This window comes from Chaetura pelagica, unplaced genomic scaffold, assembly GCF_000747805.2.
Source record: "Chaetura pelagica isolate M959 unplaced genomic scaffold, ChaPel_1.0 scaffold314, whole genome shotgun sequence".
Lineage (NCBI taxonomy): Eukaryota > Metazoa > Chordata > Aves > Apodiformes > Apodidae > Chaetura > Chaetura pelagica.
In genome coordinates, this window is record NW_009953218.1 from 1445445 (window position 1) to 1462076 (window position 16632).

Here is a 16632-nt window from a genome sequence, read left to right on the forward strand (position 1 = left end):
CTCATTATCAGAAATGAGATACGAGAGAGGTTGCAGACTGATAATTTACCTGCTGTTCTTTGCTGTGTGATTACAGGAGTATATTATAAATAAAATGCTTGCTTTTCAGAAGTGACAGATCAGTAAAAATAAACCTCAGTAGGTTCAGAGGTTTGGGCAAACATTTCTGTCGTGCGATAATTTCTAGGGCTTGCCTGCAAGTTTTGAAAAAGATTGGTTGAATATCAAGGCAACAAAAGTTCTGACTTTTATAGACCTGTTAATCTGGATGAAGTGGAATCTGCTAGAAAAGTGTTCCTTCCCAGGGAAAGGAATTCTCATGTGAAAAAATTAACTTTCAGATACTATAATAATAATGGAAAAAAGTAATCAAAATCAAGCCTCATGAGATTTTTCCAGCCTGTAAAGAGTGTTATAGATTTAACATCTTTCTGCTTATGTAACAAATACAAATAACCAGAAGAACAATGGCAAAAGGAATGTTTTTCCCTTTTCTTCTTGCAAATGGTAGCTTTGAAGCTTTGGTTAAGACTGGAAGCTTTTTTTATGTTGGATTTTTTTTTTGGGGGGTGAGGGGTAGAAAATGGTTTTTGTTAAGGAATGGATATTTTGAGTTTCTCCTGAAAACAAAAAACAAATGAAGAGGTTGAATGTTCTGATTTGTTCAAGAAGCTCTTAAAAATGTTTTTAAAACATCTCTTCTGTATTTTAAAATATTGTGCATGTTTCTACATGCTGGGCTACAGGCTAAGTGAAGACTAAAGCCTAAAAATGGGCTAAAGAGTAAAACTTCAGACAAGCAAACTTTCCAAAGTTAGATATAATCAGAATGTTTTTTGTTTTCATTTGGTTTGGTTGGGGGTTTTGTGTGGTTTTTTTGGTTTAGTTTTTGTTCTGGTTTGTGGGTTTTTTTAAATTTTCTAAAATAAATTACAATTAAAGTAGGAAATGTGAATGACATTATTATCTCCAGGGTTTCTATAACTATAATTGTTTCTATAAAGCAATTTAGATTTATTTATATTAACTGCATTAATGCTACATTTTAGATGGTAACACAAAGTTTCTCCATAATTTTAATTGGCAAGAATGCTCAGAATTTCTCTGATCTGAAGTGAAAATTGCAATGCATTTTTTTGACATATATGGCATCTATTCTTTCCCTTTAAGTGCCATTTACATTTTGTGACATTTTGTTTTTCTATAACTTTTAGGAGTCTTTACAATATGACATCATTTTTGTAAATACTGCCAACACAAGACTCAGATTTCATGGTGCCCTCAGGTACTCCTCTAGTGGCCTGTGTCACAAGATTTTACATGCTTTGGAAAATGAACCTCTCATAAGTAATTCATTATTCAGCTCCTATATCTTCTCTAGCAAAAAAAGAGCCAGGTGTGATCATATCTGATAACTAAATAGGTAAATTTTCCACAAAAAATGACCGTAGTGATGAGATCCAGTGAAAGCAGCACTTCACAAAGAAGGCAGATACACAATGAGAGAAGCCTGGAGATCTGAAGGCAAAGCTGGGGAGATGGCACCATGGCAGCAATCTTTGATTTGTCACAGACTTCTCAGGGCTTGAGGGCTACTTCTAAAGGAAACTTAACTGAGGGAAGCATCTTCATTACCAATAGGCTTAAGGTCACCTGTGTGAGAACGGCAACTCCAATGGAAAAATACTCTGGAACAACCTCTTGTTGTCTACTGTGCTGTTGTTTCCCTTGCTTTTATTCTCTTGTCCTACTGTTGATGAATCCAGGTTGCAGTCATTCTGCTGCAGACAGTCCAACTGCAGCCAGGATTTTGGCACAAATCTCACTTGGGAGAGAGGGGTATCCTGAGAGATGGCTTAGCAAGTATTTACTGTGGAGGAGTTTTTGTTGGGGTTCAAAAGGCTAAATCTGATTCAGCTTTCAGCAAAAAAAGAAGGCCTTTAGCTCCAAACCAAATGGATTACTTCAGTTCTTTACTGAAAGTATGGAAATATACTGCAAGTAAACATTTATTACCTTTTTTTTTTTTTTTTCTGATGTTGTTTTAATGAAAGACTATTCTTGCCAATAAAGATTAACCATGATTTTTTTGTGATGTATATGTTTTGCTGCCGGCCATTAACATGGCCATACCAGCTGAAAGATTCAATGGCAGTATTGCTCCCCAGTGTCTGGTTAGGCTACTTATACCTCTGTATGTCCTAACTTATCACTGTAGTTTCTGAAAATTGTCCAGAAATTCTGTTTAATTACTATTTTAAATTACATTTCAAAATTAGTTTCTCACAGGATTTTACATTAATGACACAGCTGCCCCTGAGCAGTCTGCTCAATTTATGTCTAAAATAATGTCCTTTTCCAACACTAAGAAATATTTCTGAGATGGAGGTTGCACTTCCTGCAGTTTCACAGTCTTCTAGCCCAGCTCCCAGTTGACATCACTCATAGACCTGTACAGGCATCCTATGCTGGCATTGCCAAGGTGTTCAAGGATGTCCTGGGTTAAGGGAAGAGAAAGGAAAAGCTTTTAAAAATATGAAAAGAACAGCAAGCAGGAACCGTAAAAAAATCAGGAGAAGAGAGAAAACTGAAAAATAAATCACAAAGGTAGAAGGAGCAAGAAGATTTTCAGTAGAAAGGTGGTGCCATGCAAACTGACCCACTTCTACCAGCCTAGCAACTGTGGGTATCTTCCTCCCCCAGAACCAGGCCCAGGTTTCCATCCGGTTTGTTTTTTTCCTTTCATAATTTTAGTACAACCTTTTTATAAAGTCATGATGAAATTACAACAGAAAGCAGGTCACAGACTCTTGAGCATTCCTCTATGTGACAAGAGTTTGGAATAGCTGCCTGCCTACGTGGGCAAGCTGAGCTGTCTGTTCTTGCTGAGCACATCTGTAGGCTCTGCAGAAAAACTGCTGTATAGTGATTCCCAACATGAGTTTGGTGGTAGCATATGAATGTTTTCTAAAAAGTTTGGGGACCAAATCATTGTCACTAAGTGAGATCACTTGACAAGTCAACGGGAACGATGTGAATATGCTCAAACACTTTTTCATGCCTCTTTCCTTAATCATCTCTTTTCTCAAATAGCAGCCTACCCATCAGACTACAAGAATATGACTAGTAAAACATATATACATAAAGGGTTATGTCAAACTCAGGCCCTTGTCTAGCCATGAAGTGATTAATTACACAGCTGGAGAAATCTGAACATATTCAGAGAGTGCTGAGCATTCTTTCGAAGTAGCTAATTGTAAAAAACACTACTGCTTTGAAAGTTTAAACTCTGTGCATAGAGGGAAAATGTTGGTTTTAGTACATTGTTGATTTCAAACTGGACCCTGATTATACTCTGTAATCTGTCCCTGAAAAGTCTGGGTGTGATAAGAACTTCCTATCAGTTGGCTGAAGCAAAACTTGCTTTGTAGAAAACTGTTGGCCATTCTTCAATAAACCTAAGAACAGAACCAACCAAGTAGCACAGGGAGATCCATCACTTGAACCAGTTGGTGCTGTTTCTTGAAGATGAAAGCAGACTACCAGTATGTTTTATAGCAATTCACATTTGAAGCTTACTTAAAAGATGTTACTCATAAAGTGCAAAATTATGCAAATGCACAAAGGAAGTGTAACTGGGTTTGGTTTTGTTGGGTTTGAGTCTGACTTCTGCTCTACGTAATGCTTAAAAATTTTTTACAAAGTTTGTCTAAGACAGAGAGTGAAAAAATTATGGATGTGGTGGATACATGGCCCTGGTCTTGAAGGCCCATAGAGGTAAGGGACTGAAGCATCCTTCTTCTGAGGACAGGCAGCGAGATTTTTGACTGTTCAGCCTGAAGAAGAGAAGGGGCAGGAGATATTATCAATTTATATAAATACCTGAGGGGGGCGGTCAAAGAAGAGAGCTGGATTCTCCTCGGTGGTGCCCAGTGACAGAACAGGAAGCAATATGCAAAATTAAATTGCATGAATTCCATCTGAACACTGTAAGATTTTTTATTGTAAGGGTGACCAAACGTTGGCACAGGTTGCCAGAGAGGTTGTGGAGTCACATCTTTGTAGATACTGAAAATCTGACTGGACACAAACCTGGGCAACTGGCTCTGAGTGGTCCTGCTTGAGCAGAGGGTTTGCACTAGATGACACCCAGAGTTCCCTTCCAACCTCAACCTTTGTTGCTTCTCAACAAGGGCAGCTGAGGAGCACCTGGACAGGCAACAGGTAACATTGATGTGTAATGGGGAAAAGTGTAGCTATTCCATGGTTAGGCACCAGACTAAGATCCAGTCCTAGGCATCCAATGTTTTTAGCCTTCTTGACACTGTCCCAGTTTCAGTTATGTAGAATTTTTTCCTAACCAGAGCAGTCTATGTACAATATTTAAGCAGGAGGTGCCAGTATCACCTATCCATGCTATTCTGTTTTCCCCCTGCTTTTTATGACTATTGAAGCTGATGGCAGTGAATCTTTGGGTGCCTATGTGCTGTGTTTGCACAGGTAATTTAAATATCTGTGTCTGAAAAACTGGCTAATAGTTGTTCAGTATTTGTACAAAATCTGTAGCAGCTCCAATGGTTCCTATTATAATAATAGAAGGTTCCAAGAAATGGCATTTAAACACTACTGGTTACTTTGTGCCTGCCTATGTGTCTGTGTTCATTATAATCAGAGCCAGAAAACTGCAGAATCAGTTTTGGATGCTAGGAGCTGCTCTGGTCCATACTTCCCGCTCTAACAGAGGCATAAAGGTATCTATATTTAATGTCCTACAGTATGATTATCACCCTTACTTTTTGGAAAATCTCACTAGTCTTCATCGTTATTCATCAAATCACATTTCTGAGCACAAATACTGCAGTTCTTCATGTAGACTTATTTTTATTTATTTATTTTTTCAGAAGCTCTAAGTGAATTAAATAGGAAAAAGGACAAAAGAAATTGTAAAGAATAGTCTTAAGAGACAGCATAACATCAGCAGCAGCCAAACTAATAGGAGTAATATTTATAGGAAACATAGGACTAATTTAGTTCTAGTTATACTAACAGGAAATCAAATTAACAGAAAATGTGAAAGGTGAGAAGATTCTGAATTAAGAAACTAGATGAGACACAGAAAGCCAGTTAAGCTGCAAATCAACCAGTAGATATGATTGTTACCTTAAATAGACTAACAGAACTTGGTAGCAGTGGTAGATGTATCTGTTCATTCTACATAGATCTAGATAATTTAATTTTAATTATATCTCCTGAACTCTTCTGGATCAAGACAATTCCATGGCTAACAACATGACTGTGAAGAAAGGATGTTCTCCAGGCTGGCAATCTCATGAGCTTATACGGAGCACAGGTCACACAGAGCCTTCTTTGAAACAGTCCCTAGACAGGGTAAATAAGGCAAGATTTTCTTCTCTAATAAGTTGGTTACTCTGCTAGGTTTTGATTTTTTATTTGTTGTTTGTGAATTGTTTGTTGTTTTGTGGGGTTTTTTTCTGTTTTTCTTAGTTATTTTTCTTTCTCTTTCATTCTCATGATCATAAATTTTATGCATTTTGTGTTAATGATACACAGGAACTTTGCAGGTGTTATCACTATTGTATTGTTCCTTAAGTATTCATTGATATGTTACATCTAAAATATTCCATATGATGAGAGCCCATTTCCTTTGGGGCAAGTTCCTTGAAATCCTGGACTAGGCCTGGAAGCCAACATTCTTGGTGGTGTGTTTTATTGTTGTCCTTAGAGTGTCTCTGGATATATCAGTTTCACTGCCCATACAAAGCTTTGCAGATCTTTTCTGTCTTCTTTGTTAAAAGGGCTGGAAACCCTGGTTTGATTTCTTCCTCTGTTTCATGTAAATTTAAAATACTGAATAATAAAGGTTCTTTGGTATTCTATTTCATTTATACCATAATCATGTCTGAGTGCCCAAGTGGCACTAAAATCCAGTGTATAAAGTGCTACATGAGTCCCCAGAAGAAAATGAATTTTCATTCTGAACAATTAACAGATGAGAAAGTTAAAGAATATTGGCTACTTTCTGACTAGCAATTAAGCCAGCATACCAAAAAAAGTGGAAGTGTAACGAATTTTATAGGATCAAGTATTAAATGGTACCCACCTTCCTTCTATGACAGGAATGACAGGAAAGCTCTGTTTCCTATTTATTTATAATTATGGTCACCATGCATCTGCATCCATCTGGATCTTTTTGCACCAGTCAGTTGAAAAGTTAGCCAATTCAGTAAGGTGTCTGCTGGTTCACGTCTGGAGTTCTCCAGAGCCCAACACAACAGTGTCAGTGCTACAGCCCTCTAAGCACGCTGACAGGAGCTGACAGGACAGACAAAATGAAACTTGTGGGCTCAATGGTTTTCCAGCAACATCAGAAGTTTCAGAGATGTCGAAAATTATTGATTTTCTTGTGAAAAGCCATTGCAGAATGACTTTGTGACCCATTTATTTAAGGGAGTAGCAGACCTTGGGGGAACCCAAGGCATCCACACTCTATTCTTGCGATCACCCAAGATCTTACTCTAGGAACAATCTAGGAGTAAGTGGTCAATCTGCTGTCCCCATACCTTGTACTCCAAGGCTTGGTGCACCTCATCTGGCAAGCCTGACAGCATTTAGAGCGTTGAAGTACAGATCACAGTTCAAATGAGCACTAAAATACACACAGGGCCTCAGATCTCCATTTTCACTTTCCAAAAGTCTCAGGTCTCCTCCATTTGTTGGTCCTTTCTGCTCCTGGACCCCATCAGCAATTCAGTGCTGGTGAAGCTACTGGGATGTGTGGATGGTCCTGCAGTAAAACGCATTTTCCGGAGCAATACAGGTGGGATATTTAAAGCTGGATGTGAGTCCTGCTTGGCCTGGAGGCTGCATGAATGTTTGTGTAAATGGCCAGTGGGATCAAGGCTGGGTAAGTTTATTATCCAGCTCACATCACCCTTCTTCCTCCCAAAGCCTGCTCACGTCCCTGGCATGGGTGTGCTGGTCACACCATAGAGGAGCAGACAGCTCTGCTGCTTGCTCTGGCAACTCAAGAGCTTGCTTTTACTTTACTTCCAGCAAAAATGGTATCACTGTAGGCTGAAGTATTGCTATGCTGGACCAAACTCTGACTTCTCCCTCTTCTTCCATACACCTCAGCCAGTCCTAGGGATCCTGACATTTAACTTACATCCTTCCTTGGGTTAAGAGCCTCACGTTGTTGGTGTCACTACTGCATTTCCACGTCTATACCTGTTGTGATATTTCTTGCATGTCTGGAGTGGTACCTGAGAAAAACCTCATCATTTTGCTGTCTCAGAAGCAGGCCAGAGATACAGACTGACCGATCTCTGTTGGAGCAACTGTGACCATTTGACTCTAGGGTTTTACTTATCCCACATCTGTGGTGGGTTTGTTGGGACCTTGCACATTATTTCACAGTGCCTCTGTCTCTCAGCAGGCTCATGAGACAGCTTGATAGCCAGGCATACCCTGGTCCTTGAACAGAGCCCTCCCTGGAGCCTTGCCTTTCACAGTAAATAGCCTGCTGCTTCTATTGAGACAATTCTGCCCTGGCAAATACTAATTCATAGAATTAGTATTAGAATCCATAGGATAGTTTGGGTTACAAGAGACCTTTAAAGGTCATTTAGTACAACCTCCCTTTCCCGCAGTGAACAAGGACATCTTCAATTAGATCAGGTTGCTCAGAGCCCAGATCAATCTGACCTTGAATGTTTCCAGGGATGGGGCATCTACCACCTCCCTGGGCAACCAGTTCCAGTGTTTCACCATCTTCAATGTAAAAAAGTTCTTCCTTATATCTAGTAAAAGTCTTCTCTCTTAGTTTGAAACTACTACTCCTTGACCTATTGCAATGGGCCCTGCTAAACAGATGACAGACATTAAAATAGGCAGCAAATCCCTTTGTTACCAGCTGCTACACCCTTGAAAGGAAACACTTCCCAAAGTTTGGACACTGAAGTTTTAAGGCAGTGCAATCCTTATAGATAAGTGCTTTTCTAGTCCTTTTTAGGGTAAATTAGAATTTTCTTTTTTTTTTTTCTTTCCAAGCCATTACCTTCAAAAAAGTGCTGTCATAAGGTTTTGTAGAATTTTTTAATTTTTATTTTTTTTTAAATTCACACATTTGATACACTTTGTTATGAAACCAAACTAACCAGCACAACTCCTTTTTTTCTCACTTGACCACCACTTAAATGAAAGAATACTTCTCACATGAGAGGGAAGTTCTCCTTTCTTGGAAACCTTGACCCAGCTGCCAGTAAATAAGGAGATACCATTGAGAAAAACGTCACAGATGATTGCGGTCAAATTTGTTGAAAGTGGAGCAAGATGTATAAAAAAGCACAGCAACCATGCTGATCAGCCAGCATACGAGCAATGGGTTATCTATGTGAGCATCTCGGTGCAGAAGCTGCTTGAGGGTTAACAAAATTAGGTTAACCTCTGTCATCTAACCAGTCTTGCTGTATCACATACTCTGCTGTGGCCATAGAGGCACGAAGATTTGGGAGTGAAGATGAAAGTATATTCTATTTTCAGTTCTGGGCGTTTTTTAGTTCTGCTTTGTCTTTTCACTGTGGAAGGAAAAAAGTCACCTTCAGGAAAGCACACCTGCCGAAAAGGACTCCTCTCCCAAGTGACAGAGAACCTGTATATCAAGGCAACTAGTTTAAAATCATCTGTTCCTGTAAGTTGATCCCAGTAGTTGAAAAGTTTATGCTATTTATAGATGCTTCTTTACCAGCTTCACTACTGAGCACCTGGAAATTTTAATATGCCAAATAGTCTCTACAGTCCTGAGAGATAGAGTTATGCTGCTACTCTTTTTGTAAAGATAGGAAAAAAAGAAGATGCATAGAGAGGTGGGATGAGTTTGCCACAGAAGAAGTTTGTAGCTAGGCTGGGATTGCACCAGATTTGCTGAGTCCTCATCCTACATCTTAAAAAGATGATCATGATTTCTATTATTACTACTAAGTTACGTACAAACCAGACTTAAAACTCAGTCTCCCTTTTTCTGCTTAGGTTAAGTAACATTAACCCATTATATTTTACAGAAGGATCTCATCAAGAGCACAAGACTGCTTAAAAAGACAACAAAAGTGCTGTTTATGGTAAGATTTATACTACTGGTTTTTCATTTTCTTACTTTGATTTTCCTTTGTAGAGATAGGAATGCATAAAGAAAAGGAATGACAACCAACACAAAAATCCCTTGTGTTTAATTGGGAAGAACACTGCATTTATGAAACCCACAGGTTTAATGAAGTCTTCTGCTTAGAGGAAGTGTGTTGTCTCTGCCCCATAGAAAGGGGTATTCCCCTGGGACACGAGGGGAGAGTTGAGCTCAGTATGGGGAGAAAGAGGTGGATTTGGAAAGCCTGGCTGGAGGCACTTCTCTCTAGGCAGTTCCAGCGGTGTTCTGCCAGGAAAGTTAGGGTGAGGTTGTTTGTCATGTCAGGGAGTAGTGTGCTCTTGGTAGCACTTGCTCCTCCTGGGAGCACCTGGCTGCATGTGGTCCTCCCCAGCAAGGCTTTCAGCCACCAGCCCATTCATACGAGTGCCAGGGTCACAGCCCCCATCCTGACAGCTGAGGCACCTTCTGCTGAGGGTGTGTGATACTGAAGATAGCCTAGGGATGCTGCAGAGCATTCAGGACACCCAAGAAGCTGCTTTGGGTTTTGATCTCTACAGGTGCACTGGAAGAGGGAGATCAGAATTCCCCAGTGCGATTCAGCATGGGACTGAGACTTGGGGTGTCAATTTTTAAGTGACTACAAGTGTGTTAGAAATTTTAGCTTCTTAACACAGAGATCTAGCCAGCAGGGCCAACTGAGTTACCCTGAAGTAGAGACTTAGCAGCCTTTGAACTTCCCTGGATCTCATTGATTACCTTGAGAGTGAAGGCTCTTTGCTTTCCTGTGGGACCTACACAAGGATACCTGTATTTGGGTAGCTTAACCTGCAACTGCATTGCCCTGCTCGTGGGAATTTCACAGCTGTTACTTGGTTCCAGTGCCTAGAAACAGGTGTGTTTGAAATACCTTTGGGCATCCAAGATGTCCCACAGTCCAGGCAGAAGTGACACAGGGTGTACAGGGTGACTGGTCTCTTCGGGAGCAGCAGTTAGGGATGGGTGGGATACCCTGCAGCATCTCAGATGGTATGGGACACTGACATGGAGGAATGGAACGACAACATCCACAATGACTCCTACAATTTGGCCAAGATGGTCTGACTCAAGTCCTTAGTTCATCTTCCATTTATCCTTTGTGAGTTAAATAGATTTGTTGCTGTCACTTCTGCTCACAATTGGTCTTACCCATATTCCTTTGGCTGCCAGCACAGCATCCACCTGCCTTTTCTTCAGAAACCTCAGGCATATATTGAGCTGTTTAAAAAAGAAGGGAGCAATCCAATAGGATACTAAAACTTATGAAAATGTTTTTATTGATTGTATGCTTTCTAAAACACACATAATTTTATGAGGCTGCAGTTTTAGGCCAAAGTTGAATTGAGCGGTTTTCACCTGGCAACTCTTTGCCTGTTTTGTTTTCAGACAAACTGCAGTGTTCGAGATCAGCTCCTCTCCTTCTACATGAAAAACGTTTTCAGTCATCTTGGAGTAGCAAGTGACAAGTTGTACATTATTAGTGCCTTCCACGTCCTGCAAACAAACATGAACGCCTGTGTGAGTATATTCCTGACAGCCAAACTAACATTGTCCAGCTGTAAGGCTAGAGAAGGGCTCCATCTCAGTTCTTCAGCAGACAGAGAGGGTGATTCAGAGTCACCACATCACAGAGGACCCAACTTCCCAAGGGCTTCCCCGCTGGGGCCGGGGAAGTTTAACACCGCTCATTTCCTCCCAGGGTGAAACTGCAGGCAGCAGGCAAGGTGGTAGAGATACCATGGAGACAAGCCACTTCCCTGCTGATAATGTCACCTTGTGCTGCCCTCTCAGCACCAAAGCTGCAAAGAGGCAGGGTAATCACAGGGAGAAAAGTGGCTCCTCAGGTTTCCGTGGTGTAACGGTGGTTATGCTTTACTTCTTCAAGAGTTTACCCACTGGACATGTGTAATCTTTACTCACATGTCATCTCTTCTCCTCCGTACTGAATTTTGGAAGGGCTGGTGCTGTCTCATGAGTAAGCAGAGAACGCAATAATGCAGCAAGCACATTGGAGCAGTTTCCATGTGTTGGCTATGCCCACAGTCAGAGCAGGATGTTAGGGAGTGATGCTGCTCACTGGCAAAACGTCCCTAGAGTCGATCCATGTGTTCTAGGGAAAAGGCACTTCTACCAACATCATGGCACCATCCCACCCTGTAAATAACAGCAGAACAGCAGTTAAAGCACATTTTGTCCATGCAAGTATGCATACCAACACATATGATGCTAAGACAACACTGTCACTTGTGGATAATTTCTTTTCTCGTCTTATTTTTAAGGGTAGAGGAATAACAACAGGGTGTGACTTAAAACTTTATGCCCCATTGCTATTTTCTTCCCTAAATGTGCAGTCCTCAGAAATCACAGTCTCCCAAAAAGTGGAGAGTGATCTAGGCTGAAATGTAGCCATTGATATCCAGCGAAATGTCTATAGTAATTTTAAAAAGTGAGGGGAAGTTGAGAAATTGCTGAAATGTTAATGAATTGAGACATTGTCTAATATAAAATTGTGTGTAGCATGATAGAAAAGGTCATTGGTTCTACATGCACACAAATATTTGCAATGCAAAAATAAGCATCTTCAGTGATCTTTTTGCAGAGATAGAGCTCATAACACAACAGGATTAATTGTATAATGTAAAAAGATTAAAATCTCAATGGGAGAAAACTCCAGCACCTTTCAGGTTCTGCATTTAAAACCATGCTAAACAGTTGCAATTTACACTCATTATTTACAGCATTCGACACATTGCTGTGGTTATCTGTATCTGTCAAAATTCCAGATGTTGTATGCCATAATATTATTTACAGAGATTTCATTCTTCTCTACTGCACCCTGTACAAGTGCCAGTACTCACGAGGAGTTCAGACTGTGACTGAATTCAGAATAACATTTATGCTGAAACACTCTCAGCAACTGGAGCTTACCATGTCACTGAGTGCTATGCATTTGCTTCTGTGCTGTATGGCAACAAAATGCTGCAGATTTCTCAAAGCTCCTACATTCATTTTCATAGCTAGTGCCAGTGTTCTACCCAACACCAGTCTAAACATAACAATTTATATTTCTGGATCTTAAAAAATACTGGTAGGAGAGAAAATAATTCCTCAGGCAGTAGAAAAACAATAGCTCTTTAAGAAATTATGGCTTCTCATGATTTTCTAGGAGACAGCTAGTTTCTGGAAACTAACTTTTAAAAAAGTATTTGTATGAGTTCAAAGCCACCAATACAAAACCATGTGAAAGAATAACAGAAACTGAGAACAAAATGAAAGTAATGGATCCTTTGTTAACAGTAACTTCAGGATTTCTCCAATATATTATTCCTCAATAAATTGTCAATCTCATTCATTCATCTTAATAAGATCTTTAAATTTTACTACCTAGGTGAGTTATATGATGTTTATCAGAAGGGATTTCTACCATGGCAATGGTGAAATACAATGAATCAATTACCTTTCAAAGATAAAGTTATTTACACAATTGAAGGAAACAGTGATACTTTTGGTCACAGCTTGACTCAGGATGGACAACAATGCTCTCGATCTCTCCCCCTGGCTGGAGGCAGTGCCCCCGTAACGTTAAGCAGCAGAGGTGGATGCACCATCCTGGATGGAGATTGTGCAGCCAGTACACATGCTCACCCTATATTCTGCAGTAAACTCAGGCTCTAAGTCAGCCAGCTAAAGGTAGGCATGCTATTTGAGAAACATAAACAACGTTTGCCTCCAAAACACGTCCATAGGCCTTGTACTATGTTATTATGATTCTCACCCTGCCATTCTTGATCTTGTCCCAGCAAGGAGACTTAATTATTTTCCAATGATCTAGGATTCCGAGTCCTCTTTTTCAAAACCACATAGATACCAAAATGTCTATATCCCTTTTCTGCAGCGAAGTCAGGCTCTTCTATTTAGATTACAACTGCATGGTTAAGGGAGCAGGTATTTTTCCTTGGATACTGGGAGCACCCCCCTGCAGCTGTTCAGGGCCAGGCTGGATGGGGCTCTGAGCAACCTGGACTAGCAGGAGATGTCCCTGCCCATGCAGGGGGGTTGGAACAGGATGATCTTTAAGGTCCTTTCCAACCCAAACCGTTCTATGATTCCATGATTTAGTGGAGTCACCTCTTTCCTGTGTGCCCAGGAATTCTGCCTTTTGCCTTTTTACACAGAACGGAAAACACCTGATTTTTCCGCATTTTTCCTTGAAAAAACCCATCCTCCCCGCCCCCGGAGAGCGAGGATTGCTGGTCAGCCGGGCAGCAGCGCAGCTGGGAGAGCTGATCCCAGGCTGATCCCAAGGGCATCCCAGGCTGATCCCAAGGGCATCCCAGGCTGATCGCAAGGGCATCCCAGGCAGCCCCAGGGACCCCCGGCCGGAGCGCCTGGCGCCCCCTGCCGGCCGCGGCCCCGCCCTGCAGAGGCACCGCCAGCACCTGCAAGTGAGAGGCTGTTGATCCAGGTGGGATGCCCGGGTGATGGGTTGGGGTCTTGCTGGCAAAACTCCCAGTGATCTTCATGGAAAGCTTCGTTTGACGAAAGAGTGCAGGATTTGCCTGTAGTTAGCCAGACGGTGGAAGAATTTTCAGGAAAACCTGGGGGGAAGCATAAAGTAACTTTATAAACCTATTTGGAGGGTTTGCAGAAAAATGCAAAATTGCCCTTTGTGGTTTGCAAAGCTCTTTGACCCTTAACCTCACCTTTACTGAAGTTTCAGAGCTAAAGGGCCTTGAATCTCAGAGTTAGGCTGCGCTGTATGAAAGCTGTAACTGCAACTGATGTAAAGATCCCTGAGATAAATAGAAAGTGTTTGATGATAAGATTTAGGGGTACTCATATTGCCTTATTTTTGTGCTGTGAACTCAACTTTCCAGAAAGCACACAGGTAAAATAACACATTTGTAGTAGCAGGAGACATTGGAGTGATGCATTTTACCAGTAGTCCTCTGGTACTACACTGTGTCTTCCTCATCACTATGTCTTTACCTCAGCATCTTTGCTGCAACAAGCTCTTTTGGTTTCTTCTCATCCCTTCAGCATCCATGTGCTCCATCCACAAGGTTAACGTCTGCTGTCAAAAAGCTAAAGAATACATTTCTTAAGGTAAGAGCAGGAGGCACTGGCTCCCAGCTGCAGTGTCAGAGAGGTGTGGGTGGTTTCTTTCCTAACTTATTTATCTTCTTGACAGCTTGGCGAGAGGGGAGTCTACAAGGCCATCCATGAGCTGGATATTCTCCTTCCTTGGATTCAGGCCTACATATACACTGTCCTATGAAGGATGAGGAGGTGACAGACAACATGTCGCTTCTGAGCTGAGAACAGCTCCTTACCCAAAAGGCCTGAAAATCAACTGAGAGCTGGACGTACAGTGGGCCTGACAGGAACTCTGTCCCATGGAAGGAGAGCCTCTGTAAGACAGGGGCATAGAGAGGGATTTTCAAGAGCTGTCATGGTTGGCCTGGTGTAGCAGCTCTGCCTGTCCTGCAGTACGAGAGCAGCCTCCAGAACAGCTACAGCACGATGCACTTCTCATCCTGCCTGCCACCCGCCCTGCAGCCACCCCTGGGCATATTGCAAGAGCACCACTTGAAATCTGCTGCTGTGCAGATCAGACACAACGTCCCATGTGCTGTGGGCACCACCTGGCTATGCCTTCTGCCACCCTGTGTGATTACAACTCAAAGCAATGAGGACCACTTTTGAAAATCCCTCTCCTAAGATGTATTTGTGTGTGTGTTATAGATATTTAAAAGTATACACAAGCTGTTCTACCTATAAATAAGAAAACTAATTTTATACTGCTTATTGTTAATATTAATTTAAGGTAATAATTGATCCCTAATAAACATAGTGCGGTTGATGTCAAAACTTTGGCTTACGACTCATGCTTGACCTTCAGAAGTTACATGCTCTACATGAGATCACACTACACAGAAAGCACAATAAATGGATCACTATTGATTGGGATTGCAAAATGGTTTGAAAGAGATTTATGGGAAGTTGTTACTCAAATGGTCATTTCCAAAATACGTTTCATGTTGTGCAGAATGAAGGCACTCTAGTTTTCTCACATTTTAAAAGATTTACCAGAAGAAGCTATCTAGGTGATGAAAATATTCCCAGTCTTCATGTATTTTCACAGGGCTGAGATTTTGCAAAATCTGCCGAACTTCATGCAGGTGAGTTTAGTGGCTGCTGAGAGTTGAGGAGAGAGAAGAGCATTATCTCTTCTTTAAACTTGCAAATCACTGCCCAGCATCCTGGAGAGAAGGAAGCATGAAGCTATGAGTGATTCCAGCTTGTGATGTGCTTCTGCTGGGATTACAGCTATGTGCTAGCCCGTACTCCAGCAGCTCCTTACAACCCCAATTCACCTCTCCCTGACCCCAAACTGCCCACAGTTTGTCCTTCCTGATGTCTCAGAGACCTGGAGTGTGGTTGGCTTTCTCTTCCAGCTTCTTCTAAAGCTTTGCAACACATTGTGTCGGCACTGGCCATTTGTGGCAAAAGCCAAAGAAAAGCAATATTAAATTGCAATGCACAAGTTATTCATTAGTACCCTCTACTTCATTAAAAAAGGAAGGATCCCATCATTTTGGGAACCTACCAAATCATTCAGCAAAGCTCAATGACAGCAGCTTCTGATGACAATGCACTATTTCTAAGCATTACTGGGTTAGATAACAAATAATCCCAGACAAATGCAAAGGCTTATCTTCAATGACAACACAAGGCAATTTATTGATACTTGCATTTTATATGAAGAATGGTGGAACAAAGACATGAGCCTTTCAGCACAGGCAATGACCTGTCATGCCACTGGCTTTCTAGCTTTGTATCCAGCAATTATCATCTAGGAATTATATTAGTTACGTTTTGAAATATAGGACATTTTTTGGTTTAAGTACAATGGTGGATCCTCTTGGGAAATACCACTGACTGACTATGGTCCCGGGACAGCAAGAACAGTGTGCGTTTTGTGTACTCAGTGTATTCTGGAGTTCAGCACTGGTACACATCTTCTGCAGGGGCCTCTTAATGTGCCGGTATTAACTGCAGTCATCACATATTAAACATCCCAGTTCAGAAGAGCTGATTAGCCCTGTCCGTTAACGCATTAGGGTAAACACTGGAGATGTTTTAGTCTAAGAATTATGTAAAGGAATGTTCAGATGTGGTAGTTTGTTTGCTGAGAATTTTTTTCCACTACCATGATTTCCTCTATGTGTATCTCACAGGTTTGATAAAACAAAGGGCTAACTTGAAGAACTCCAAAAGAAGGAAAAAAGTCCAACAGTCTGTTCTGTGGACAGTTCCTAGGTATGCTCCATTTTTTGTTACTTTTCTGAAGATAGGAAATCAGTTATGCAGACAAAAGGAAATATGGTACATGAATAAATCAATGTTACCTTTCACAGAACTAGTCAGAGAGT